The 13,288-nt window shown below is 35.4% G+C and overlaps 1 protein-coding gene across 1 annotated transcript in view; it reads right to left on the bottom strand.

Annotated features, from left to right (window-relative positions):
- LOC148947432 (uncharacterized) overlaps window positions 1–7,935 on the bottom strand; it is a 105,546-nt gene extending 97,611 nt beyond the window's left edge. Inside the window, exon 1 of the mRNA XM_089095884.1 lies at window positions 7,797–7,935. The gene's annotated coding sequence lies outside the window, so the exon portion shown is untranslated. The remainder of the gene's footprint in view (window positions 1–7,796) is intronic.
- Window positions 7,936–13,288: the final 5,353 nt, after the last annotated feature.

The raw sequence follows: 13,288 nt of genomic DNA, 5'->3' as shown, positions 1-13,288 counted from the left end.
AAAAGGGCATCAGCCCTTTCTATTTTCAATCGAATGAGCCCTTTTCGAAGTTCCCACGACAACTCCTTCGATACGAAGTGCCCTGGTCTGAAAAAAAAAATAAAAATTAATACGTTATACCCACATCGGCCTTTACTATAAAAATGTCAAGCCTTCCAATCACTTTCGACTATTTAAAAGGGCACTAGACCTTTCAATTTCCAATCGAATGAGCCCTTTTTGAAACGACAACGCTTTCTAAAAAAACACCTTATATGCCCCCAGGCCATAAATTACAACCCTTAGCCTAAGGGCTGTTAGGGTAGATGTCATCCTCTAAGACCTAATTTACAGAACTTTCAAATTCGTCAAAGAAAATCGCTATCTCAAAATTTTGATTGGATATGTCTGGGAAAATGATGGGCTTGAGAGGGGGGTCAGTCGCTCTCCAATCACTTTCAACCATTAAAAAAGGCACTAGCCCTTTCAATTTCCAACTAAATGAGCCCTTTTGAAGTTTCTACGACAACACTTTCAATGAAAACCTTATATGCCCCCAGGGCATAACTTACAACCCTTGTCCTGAGGGCTGGGGGAGGGGGGCTGTCATCCTCAAAGACTTAATTTTCAGAAATTTCTACTACCTTGAACAAAATGGCTATCTGAAAATTTTGATTGGATGTGTTTGGGGGAATGGTGGGTGTGAGAGGGGGGTTAGTTACCCTCCAATCACTTTCGACTATTAAAAAGGGCACTAGCCCTCTCAATTTCCAGTCTAATGAGCCCCGTTTGAAGTTTTTGCGACAACTCTGTCTATAAAAAACCTTATATGCCCCCAGGGCATAACTTACAACCTTTGCCCTGGGGGGTTTGTGATCCTTAAATACATAATTTCCAGAACTTTCAACTACGTTGAACAAAATGGCTATCTATATGCTTTGATTGAATGTTCTTGGGGAAATGGTGGGCGTGAGAGGGGGGTTAATTACTCTCCTCTCACTTTCGACTATTAAAAAGGGCACTAGCCCTCTCAATTCCCAATCTAATGAGCCCCGTTTGAAGTTTTTGCGACAACTCTGTCTATAAAAACCTTATATGCCCCCAGGTCGTAACTTACAACCTTTGCCCTGGGAGGTCTGTGATCCTTAAATACATAATTTCCAGAACTTTCAACTACGTTGAACAAAATGGCTATCTATATACTTTGATTGAATGTTCTTGGGGAAATGGTGGGCGTGAGAGGGGGGTTAATTACTCTCCTCTCACTTTCTACTATTAAAAAGGGCCCTAGCCCTCTCAATTTCCAATCTAATGAGCCCCTTTTGAAGTTTTTACGACAACTCTGTCTATAAAAAACCTTATATGCCCCCAGGGCATAACTTATAACCTTTACCCTGGGGGGTTTTTCATCCATAAATACATAATTTCCAAAGCTTCCAACTACGTTGAACAAAATGGCTATCTCTATACCTTGATTGAATGTTTTTAGGGAAATGGTGGGCGTGAGAGGGGGGTTAATTACTCTCCTCTCACTTTCAACTATTAAAAAGGGAAATTTCAATTTCCAATCAAATAAACTCCTTCGATACGAACTGCCCTGGTCTAAGACCACGAAAAAAAAAAATAATACATTGCGCCCGCATCGTTCTTTACTTAGGCAGCGCGATTGCGCTGCCTATGATTGGGTGGCATGGGTTGAATTTCAGGTACCTAACATTTTTTCTATATATTGAGACAGGTAATCAAGTTTCTTCATATGGGTTTCAGAGAGATTTAGACTGTCAGCGCGCCTATGGAGTTCCTTATTCTCTGTTACACTAAGCTTTGGAAAAAGTCAAAGGCCTGTATATATATACTTTTGATTTGTTCAAAGCTCAACTCAGTTGTGCATACACAAACCTACTATTCTATGACTTCGAATGGTATTCTTTTTCTCCGTCTTGTAACTGTGATGATCTGTGTAACTTACTTACTAATCCATCCTCATCTTATTTATCCATCTTAATTACTAATCTATCCTCGCCAGCCGTATTGGAGCTACTTCTTGTGACCAGGCATGAACCAGGCCTCTATAGGACGATTTATCTACAATCTTTCTTGAGTCAGGTCAAATCAAATCACAAATCACAAGCATTTTTGGTTTCCCTGGACATGGTAGCACTTGTATGTACTTCTCGAAGCGCCTGTTAGTCACTTTTCTCCGTCAACATGCAGAGGCCCCCCATGACGGTATCTTGTAATAAAATTGTAAGTAGCACAATTTAATCCATCCCTGGGATAGGCCTTGCATCTCATGAGATGTTTCCACGCGCTGGCAGGTTCTACTTAATTTGTAACATTTCTCATCCACATGTATTTATGACCCCCAAGGAGGGTGACTCAGTTCCAATAATGGGTCCATTAGGACTGTGCCTCTTCTTTGTCTTCGTTTCCTTTTCACATAGAGGGTACCCTACATACCTGGAGGATCTTCCCCTGCCCATCAACAAGACACACGCTGAGTTCCTTGGAAAAAAACCCCTACTGATGAGGCTAGGATGCTCTTTATTTACATTCTTTAGTTTGACCAGGCTTGAAACAAAGGGGGTTTTATCTCTCCTATTTTTAAATTTTGTCCATCTAATGAACTGAATATTCTTCCGTCTCCTATTTCTATAATTTCTGATGACCAATACTTACTTTCTGCAGATGCCATTCTCCTAATCAGTCTAACTGAAGGAGCTTTCTGATTCTTTTAATTTAACTACCTCTTTCCTCTATAGCATTGGACTTTCCAGTGTTCAGTTAGACTTTCCAGTTCCGTTCCATTTCCAGTTCAGTTAGACTTTCCAGTCTAACTGAAGGAGCTTTCTGATTCTTTTAATTTAACTACCTCTTTCCTCTATAGCATTGGACTTTCCCTGACTGTTGATAAATATGACCTCCTTTCTTTGAGGGACTAAATAAGAAAAAAAAAGTTTCTTCAACTTAAATTATTTGTATATGATTGGGCCCCCCGTTCCTCAACCCTCTCTCTTTGTGCTCAAGTCTTAAACCTCCCTAAAATAACTTCTCATTCAAATTCAACGGTCATCGGGTTTGAGCTGTCTTTCTTCAAGAATTGTGCCAAAAAGTCTCAAAATTGGGATTGGATCTCCCTTTTGGATAAAGGACATAGGAGGGGAGCTAGTTACCCTACAATATTTTTCGTTCACTTAAAAAAGGCATTAGAGCTTTTAGTTTCCTTTCTAATTAGCCCTTTCTCGATTTTCCAGGACCATTGATTCAATATGACGATCCTGGGAAAAAACACACATCCGTCATCATTCTTCTTGAAAAAAATGAAAAACTCCACAGTTTTGAAGGTAGGAGTTTGAAACTTCTATAAAAGGATTTTTGATATGCTGAATCTGATAGTGTGATTTTCATCAATATCGTTTGACTTTTAAAGATGTTTCTCACAATTTTCAAAAACGAAGCAAATTTTCTTTTGCTCGTAGCATCTCATGAGTAAAATCGAACTCAATGAAATTCATAATGTTAAATCATCATAAAAAGACAATTCTTTGGTCTATCGATTGTAATAAAAATTCCACGGAATTTTAATCTACATAGAGTTTTAGTTACTATTGCACCGAGTCGCTCCTTAATTACAGTTTGAAAAAACTTAAGACTGAGCTTCCAATTGAGCTCACATTGTCACATTTTTTTCATACCTTTTGTTGGACCTACCAGGTTGTTGTGAATATAAATAAGTTACGATCATCTCTCTCGTATACGATTTCCGACGCAAAACGAATATTCCAGATTGGGAGATTTGTTATGTGTACAAAATCCTACCTGCGTTTCTTTAAAATACGAATAAAATTAGGAAACTAAAAAATAGGAAAAAAAATCATAATTAAGTTAAAAGAATTTTCTGGGCCAGTAATAAGTACATCTTTTGAATGTCTTTATCTACAACTAGAAAAAAGCTGTACTGATATGGAAAAGTTTAGGGATGATTGACGAAGGTGGATGATTTGATTGAGAAAATCTATAAATAAAGGTAAATTCCTTATTTTGTTAGCTATCGATTTATTCTTTCTCGAAAATATGCACTAGTTTTTTCATTTATGACGAAGCGGTATATTATAACTTTCAGCTTAATATTCTCTTTTTATTTATTTTTTATTTTTAAGGTTTTTTTCTTGTTAGACACATTTTTTAATCTTACAAAATTTAGGGGTGAGTGTTAGATTACGGAAAAATTATTGCACCCCAATTATTATTTCCTGACTGAGCATTCCAACATCGTTTTTAATAGAATAAATATAACAATAAAGCGATAGAGAAACTTTACCGGACCCACTGTACCAATCTCGTTTATTGTCTGTTTTTTTCCAAAATTTTCTCATAAAAATTATACAAAATTAACAAAGAGAGAGAAAAGATCAAGGTTCTTTACTTGTTAGACACATTTTTATGCTTACATAATTTAGGGGTGACTTTAATAAATCAAATAATATTAACATTTTAATTGCTAAATATCAGTATATGTATATTAAACTGACAATGCACATTCATTGGGGGAGAGGTGTGGGGGAGAGGGCTAGTTGCCCTCCAATCACTTTCAACTATTAAAAAGGGTACTAGACCTTTGAATTTCCAATCGAATGAGGCTTTTTTAAGTTTCTCTTGTGAGCGTTAGATTACGGAAAAATTATTGCACCCCAATTATTATTTCCTGACTGAGCATTCCAACATCGTTTTAATAGAATAAATATAACAATAAAGCGATAGAGAAACTTTACCGGACCCACTGTACTAATCTCGTTTATTGTCCGTTTTTCCCCAAAAATTTTCTCATAAAAATTATAAGAAATTAACAAAGAGAGAGAAAAAATCAAGGTTCTTTTCTTGTTAGACACATTTTTTATGCTTACAAAATTTAGGGGTGAGTGTTAGATTACGGAAAAATTATTGTACCCCAATTATTATTTCCTTACTGAGCATTCCAACTTCGTTTTTAATAGAATAAATATAACAATAAAGCGATAGAGAAACTTTACCGGACCCACTGTACCAATCTCGTTTATTGTCTGTTTTTTTTCCCAAAATAGGGGTGAGTGTTAGATTACGGAAAAATTATTGCACCCCAATTATTATTTCTTGACTGAGCTTTCCAACATCGTTTTTAATAGAATTAAATAAAAAAAACAAGTTTTTTTAACTGAAAGTAAGGAACGACGTTAAAACTTAAAAAGAACAGAAAATTTTACTTATTTTAAATGGGCTGTCCCCTCCGCCGAGCCGCGCTATTTTCGAGAAAGTTTTTTTTTTGTTTTTTAAAAAAATAAGTTTTGTGAGAAAGTCAACCTTGAGCTACAAGAGGGCGGCGTTGCGCAGGGGACAGCCACTTTAATATACGTTATAATTTCTTTTCTTTTTAAGTTTTAACGTCGTTCCTTACTTTCAGTTAAAAAAACTTGTTTTTTTTTATTTACTTTGTAAACGTTTTTGAAATAATGCAGATTTCAATTTTGGCTCATCATACATAATAATTAAAACAAAATTTGAATATTCGTTTTTCTTTTGTTTGGTTCAATGGCTTCCTAAGGAGTTGCTTAATTCTATTTACGAACGTTTTTATTAGTAATAAATATACGTAACTAACGAATTAACTTACGTAACGAACTTCTATATTCATATATTTTCACTACGTGTATTAGGGGGCTCGCCCCCTGGTCAATACCTCGCTCTTTAAGCTAAAGTTCGAATTTTGTTCCAAATCTTTAAAAATGACCCCTTAATCACAAAGGCCGTTATTTAGAATGAATAGCTCTTATGAAATCACTAAAAAATCTTTGGCTTAAAGAGCGAGGTATTGACTGGGGGGTGAACCCAATCATACACGTAATATTTTCTGTTCATTTTAAGTTTTGATGTTACTCCTTATTTTCAGTTGGAAAATTTGTTTTTTTTTTATATTTAATATATGATCTTTTTTTTAATAATGCTGGGAAATCCGGCGCCCCCTTCATAGCAATGTCCCTTCCCCCATGAAAACTTCCTTCATGGAAAGATCTTCCCACATAACCCTCGACCCACCCACCCCCCTACTACCAGAAAAAATCCCCCCTGAAAACGTCTGTATACTTCCTAATAACCAACACTATATGTTAACATTGGGTAAAGTTCATAACTTTCAGCCCTCTCCCCGGGGACTTTTAGGGATTAAGTCAACCTAAAGGACATAGTTATCATATTTTTAACTATGCTGAACAAAATGGCTGTCTCAAAATTTTGATCAGGTGACTTTGGGAAAAAAATGAGCCTGGGAGGGGGCCTAGCTGCCCTCCATTTTTTGTCACTTAAAAAGGGAGTAGAACTTTTAATTTCCGATCGAATGAGCCCTCCCACGATATTCTAGGACCAATGGGTCGATACGATCACCCCTGGGAAAAAATAAATAAATGAAAACGCATCCGTGATCTTTCTTCTGGCAAAAAATGGAAAATTCCACATTTTTGTAGATAGGAGCTTGAAACCTCTACAGTAGGGTTCTCTGATACGCTGAATACGATGGTGTGATTTTTATTAAGGTTCTAGAGCTTTTAGGTGGTCTTTCCCCCTTTTTTCGAAAAACATCAAAATTTTCTCAGCCGCGTAGCTTCTGATGGGTCGGACTAAACTTGATGAAAGTTATATATTTGCATTCAGCATTGAAATTTGATTCTTTTGATGTATCTATTGGTATCAAAAACGTTTTCTAGAGTTTCGGTTACCATTGAGCCGGGTCGCTCCTTACTTAAAGTTCGTTACACGAACTGTTTGATAAATATAACAGTAAAGCGATAGAGCAACTTTACTGGACCTACTGTACCAATCTCGTTTATTGTCTGTTATTTTTTTCCAAAATTGTATCATAAAAATTATAAGAAATTAATAAAGAGAGAAAAAAATTAATGGAAAAACGACAAACGAGACTGCGAAAGGCAGTAGAGAAAAAGATGAAAAACTAAAACAATGCGGATATTTCGCCTGTATCAAACTAGGCGTCTTCCGCACAAGAGAAATACAAGAAGAACCAGATAAAAAACCAAATTAAAACTAAAGACAAATAAAAACCACTACCAATAAAATACAATTGACGCAACTTATCCAAGTAGGTTTTGTTCTGTGTAGTGTATTTTTCTCATTGGAAGTTTTTACTATACCACCATAGTATAAGAGGGAAAATTAGTATAGTTCTAATGCCCTACGTTTAAGGGCAAAACTGTTGTTGCTATAGAGGGGCTGTTTGAGTTTGCTCTTTCGAAGTTTGAGCCATTTCGTGGCCTTCTAGGTCGTCCATTTGAAGCCAAACAATAAACAAGACCTCTCAAAAGGTGTGGGAAGAGGTCACACGAAAGCTTTTAAAGGAAGTTAGAACCTCATGGAATGAATTAAAGATTTGAACAGATTGGGGTGAATGGGGGGGGGGCGTTGCTTCTTTGGACTCATATGTCTTTGAGCTGCAATAAGTTTTTAGTAGCAGTATCATTTTAGAAAAGTCTTAGATGAGGGGTCTAAAAATAATAAAATTTTGGGTGGTAAATATTTTACACTTTTTTGGTTCAATCAAGGTCGTGGTTCAATTTCTTGGCCAATCGAGTGAGAAAAAATGACATATACTAGGTCAGACTCGCTTCTTATGGAGTGATATATAGTAATCAACTATGTTGTGTTGATTGACAATGTCTGAGAAACCATCATCATCATCATCATCATCTGAGAAACCTTTGACAACCCCTACCTTCAACATTTATATATTTCCTAACACCTAATCGTAAGACAAATCATTGCAATAATTTTACCTTCTTCTTTACGAAATAAAAAGAATCCAGAAAATCCCAGTGACTTCGACTTCACACCAAAGATTTGAACAGACTTACTGCCTGTTGGTATCGTTCCAGTATTAGAGCTATACTTAATCGGAGACAGTGAAGTCCAAACTTATGAGTCAAGGTTAGAGGTTCAAAAATGCAGAACGTACTCTTAGCAAAAATCTTCTCCAAAATCCTCATTCTGGCACGGGAAAGCCTACTTTATTATAGAATCGAATCCAATTTGTTAATTGACACTTTCAAATTGACGGCTTTTGGCGTTCAAGTAAAAACGATTTTGTTATGCTTAAAACTCCCCAGGCTGAAATAATAAAATAGGTATTATTATTTTTTCAGTTACTTAATGGAACCCTGGAGATTATTGAAGCATGCAGAAGTTATAAGTTCACTATTTATGTTTAGAAAGCCAAGAGGCTTGATGCTTAAACCGATGTATCAGACAAAACATAGAACTGAATATCAAACAGGGATCTCCGCTTTTATATATGAAAATTGAAATTTATTGTGTAGGGAAAAAAAATCGTAAAATTTTATCGTAAAAAAAAATTGTGCTTATATAGTAGAAATACAACAGGAAATGCAGACATAAACCAATATGGCATAGTTGTATATGCTTCTTTCAAGACTTTGCTTTATGTAGCAATAGTTTTATGATGAGGGCTGGTGGATCATACCCCCCCCCCTCCAGAAACTACATTTTTTAATAATTTGAAAGGAGAAAATAATTCCTATTAATGAAAAATTGTTTTTTGAATCCTATACAGAAGAATAGAGCGATTTCCGGACAGAAGAAACCATGACGTACTAAGATTTTCGTAACATTGACTCTTGATATTTCTCGATAATTGTAGAAATTTTTATAATGTAGAATTTGTAGAGAACTAGAGCTTTACTGAAAACTGAGCTAGATTTATTTTTAGAAAATAAAAACTTTATGCTAAAAATTTTTGGTTTCAGGGCCGGCTGAAGATTATTGAGAGCGATATAAATTAGTCTTTTATTTTCTGCTGACTACTTGAGGACTTTTTTTTCTCCCGATCCTGTTTAGTCGTATCTACTAACTACTACTAATATCAGCTCATCGCAGCACCAAGCCACCTGAGGCCAACACAGCTACGCACGCTCCTACTCCATCCCAATCTTTTCAAAGCCTCCCTTTTTACACCCTCCCACGAAGTTCCCGTTTCCTTTAAATATTTCTTTATGACGTCCTGCCACCCCAAACGAGGACGACCCGCTTTCCGTTTAGCCCTAGACGGTTGGCCGAAAAGAACAACCTTCGGCAATATGCCATCCTTCATCCGCACAACATGCCTAAGCCATCTCAACCTTTCTTTCATTATAGCCCTAGAGAGCGGTATTGAACCACATTTTTTGTGCAGCCTATTGTTCGAAATACGGTCAGTCAGCCGGGTACCCAGAACAATCCTAAAGCCTTTTCTCTGGAAAACATCTAGCAAATCCTCATCCGCTTTTCGAAGCGCCTATGCTTCAGAGGCATATTTGACTACTGTCATAACTGTAGCTCCTAATATTCTAATCTTGGTTTGCAGACTAATCTTCCTATTTTTCCAAACTTTTTTTAACTGTGAAAAAACACCCTGAGCCTTGGCTATTCTATTTTTAACATCTTCACTGCTCCCGCCATCTTTACTAATAATACTATCAAGGTAAGTGAGGCTGCCCACTTGATCAATCTTTTCATTACCCAACGTCACCTTTTCATCCTAGCCATAGTGACTTAGTCTTCTTAACATTAATTTTCAAACCTATTCTAGCGCCCTGAGTCGTATCGATTTTGTGTTTTCAGTTAAGCGCCAGTTTTTCAGAATTCTACAAACATAGGGAAATTTCACGAGTCAGTTAATTTAACCAATATTGCAAATATTTGCTGAGTAAACTACGAAGTAACAATTTTGTTCGTTTTAAGGTTCAACTTCGCTCTTTATTTCAATCATAAAAGCTTATTTTTTTTTCAATTATTTGTTTTGTTTTTAGGTTTTTTAGTTACATACAATAAACTTTACAAAAAGATATTTGTCTAACTTAGGCGAAGACACTAAAGAAGTTAACTTAATTTTTGTTAATAGGGCAGTAAACATAGTCTTTACTTCGCATCTCTCTTCAGGTTTTCCGCAAAAAAAAAAAAAATTAATTTCGGTCACATAGAGGGTTCAAGGGATATATTACCATCGGTATCTTTGAGGAGTTGCAGACATATAAAATACAATTATTTATTAAATATTGCTTTATATGAAATATACAGAGATTTTAGAAAATGGGGTAAATACATTTCAAGACTATACCGGCTATGCATGGTGCATGAAACAAAGAAGAAAAAAATAATAAACGAAAAATAAAATTGAACAGCCGAGAAAAACGAGGGTAGTGTCAGCCAGTGGAACAATATGCAGCCAAAAAAAACAGTTATTTCAACAAGGACCTCCACCAAGTCATCCTCATTACTAAGAAAAAATAAAAAACGAAAAAAAACAACGAAATCTGACCTTTTGAAGTAAACTTCACAAGAGACAAATACACACTAAACTAACTAAATAAAATATATAAGACAAATATATACTGTTTTTTTTTTCGTTTTTTATTTTTTATTAGCACTCAGGACGACTTGGCGGAAATCTTTATCGAAATATCTCCTTATTTTCCCTTCATATTGTTCCACTGGCTGACACTACCCTCGTTTTTCTCGGCTATGTGAACTTTAAATGTATAAAAAAAATTGTAAAGAATAAATTCGGCTAAAAAAATGTTAGAAGCATAGTTAAAATAAATTACAGGAACTTCCGGTATTATTGTTGCAATTTTTCTGCTGCAATGCTAAAGAGAATTTTTAACTTGGTATTTTTGTATATTTAATAGGAGCTTTCTCATTAGAAAGTAAACTTTCGTTACTTTTCTTCTTGGACCTCAACATTTTAATAGCTGATTATCAAAATCCCTTGCCTCCAAATGACAGGCCTGTGTGTGACGTCAAAACCAATAGCTGATTCATGCGCACCTTGAAGATGTGGGAGCATGGGCGTAGGGAAGGGGCAGGGGGCAGCTGCCCCCCTAGGACTCCAAATTTACCCTAGATATTAACGAGAACTTTTCGTATGTTGGAATTTTTCTGGTGGATGTTACTGGTAGATGGTTGAAAAAGCTGGAAATTAACAGAAATTTTCAAATATCGTTTCCGATATCGATATTTACGTTTCAATATTCAATATTGATTTTCGGTCCGATATTTAGATACATCAATTTTGATATTTAATATACACTTAATATAATATAAAGTATTGAGTCGAATTCTTAGAACAAGAAGCCGTTCTTAGAAGCTGTTATCGAATTCTTAGAAGCTTAGATAATTTCGGAGACCACACTGCCTTTCCATGACGATAAATAAAAGTTCAAATAGGGATAAAATCCTTTTAATAGACAGTGATGTAATAGAAATTCACAAAAATACCAGATATTTCGGTCACATATACAGTGACCGTCATCAGTAGTAAAACTAAAATAAAAAAAATTTAAAACAAAAGTTTATATACTAAATCAAATAACACTACATATTGTTTGAATCTCTAATTCTTTTCAAAGCAAAGGCGGGAGCTATTCTCTTTGACCTTCTTGGATTCGGTTCATTAGCGTTCAATGATATAACATTTGGAAAGAGGTCAACTACACTGGGTGAATTGAACTTTACTCTGTCGGATTTTAATTAATTATCAAACAGTTAGTGGCAACGAACTGTAAGTAAGGAGCGACCCGGCTAAATGGTAACCGAAACTCTAGAAAACGGTATGTTGATACAAATAGATACATCAAAAGAATCAAATTTTAATTCTGATTTCAAATATATAAGTTTCATTAAGTTTAATATTACCCATCAAAAGTTAGGTGCCTGAGAAAATTTGGCTGATTTTCGAAAAAAGGGGGAAAGACCCCCTAAAAGTTATATAACATTAAACAAAATCAGACCATCATATTCAGCATACCAGAGAACCATATTGTAGAGGTTTCAAGCTCCTATCTACAAAAAATGTGGAATTTTGCATTTTTGCCAGAAGAAAGATTACGGATGTGTGTTTATTTGTTTGTTTTGTTTTTTGTTTTTTTTTTCCCAGGGGTCATCGTATCGACCCAGTGGTCCTACAATATCGTGGGAGGGCTCATTGGAACTGAAATTAAAAGTTCTAGTGCCCTTTTTAAGTGACCAAAAAAAATGGAGGGCAACTAGGCCCCCTCCCACGCTCATTTTTTTCCCCAAAGTCACCCGATCAAAATTTTGAGATAGCCATTTTGTTCAGCATGGTCGAAAATATGATAAAATGTCTTTTAGGATGACTTGATCCCCCAAAGTCCCCAGGGGGAGGGCTGAAAGTTATAAACTTTACTCAATGTTAACATATAGTATTGGTTATTGTGAAGTATACAGACTTTTTCAGAGGAGATTTTTTCTGGTAGGTGGGGGAAGGAGAGGGTCGGGGGCTATATGGAAGGATCTTTCCATGAAGGAAGTTTTCATGGGGGAAGGGACATTGCTATGAAGGGGGCGCCGGGTTTCCCAGCATTATTAAAGAAAAAAATCAGGAATTAAATAAAAAAAAACAAGTTTTTCAACTGATCAACTGATTGTGATTAAGAGGTCATTTTTAAAGAACTGGAAAAAAAATTCGAACTATAGTTTAAAGAGCATGGTATTGACTAGGGGGCGAACCCCCTAATATACGTGTTAAAAATTTATGAATATAGAAGTTCGTTACGTAAGTTAATTCTAAGTTACGTATATTTATTACTAATAAAAACGTTCGTAAATAAAATTAAACAAGTTTCGAGAAAGCCATTTAACCAAATATAATATGCAAATTTTGTTTTAATTATTCATGTACGGTGAGCCAAAATCAAAACCTGCATTAATTCAAAAACGTTCAAAAATTAAATAAAAAAAACAAGTTTTTTTAACTGAAAGTAAGGAACGACGTTAAAACTTAAAACTAACAGAAATTATTCCGTATATGAAGGGGGCTGTCCCCTCCTCAACGCCTCGCTCTTTACGCTAAAGTTTGACTTTCTCACAACTCTATTTTTTTAAACAATAAAAAAACTTTAGCGTAAAGAGCGAGGCGTTGAGGAGGGGACAGCCCCCTTCATATACGGAATAATTTCTGTTCGTTTTAAGTTTTAATGTCGCTCCTTACTTTCAGTTTAAAAAACTTGTTTTTTTTATTTAATCATAGATAGAGTCCAGCCCATATTCACCTGTATCCCGATTCAAAGCAATATTCTTGAATAAGATTTTCTTTATTTCAAGAATTTCACGAAAATGTTGCTTTAAACCCCGATCCCTAGAAATCAAAGAGACATTCTCGAACAAAATAAAATGGTCTGGAAAATTAAAAATATGTTCTGAAAGGGCTGAAGTAAAATATTCAGACTTAGAATCTTGCTTTAAAGCCGAAGAA

The sequence above is a fragment of the Artemia sp. Qi Xiang Cuo genome, chromosome 10 (assembly GCF_049724085.1).
Source record: "Artemia sp. Qi Xiang Cuo chromosome 10, ASM4972408v1, whole genome shotgun sequence".
Classification (NCBI taxonomy): Eukaryota; Metazoa; Arthropoda; class Branchiopoda; order Anostraca; family Artemiidae; genus Artemia; species Artemia sp. Qi Xiang Cuo.
The sequence above is the reverse complement of the archived record's forward strand: the minus strand, read 5'-3'. Positions and strand labels throughout refer to the sequence as shown.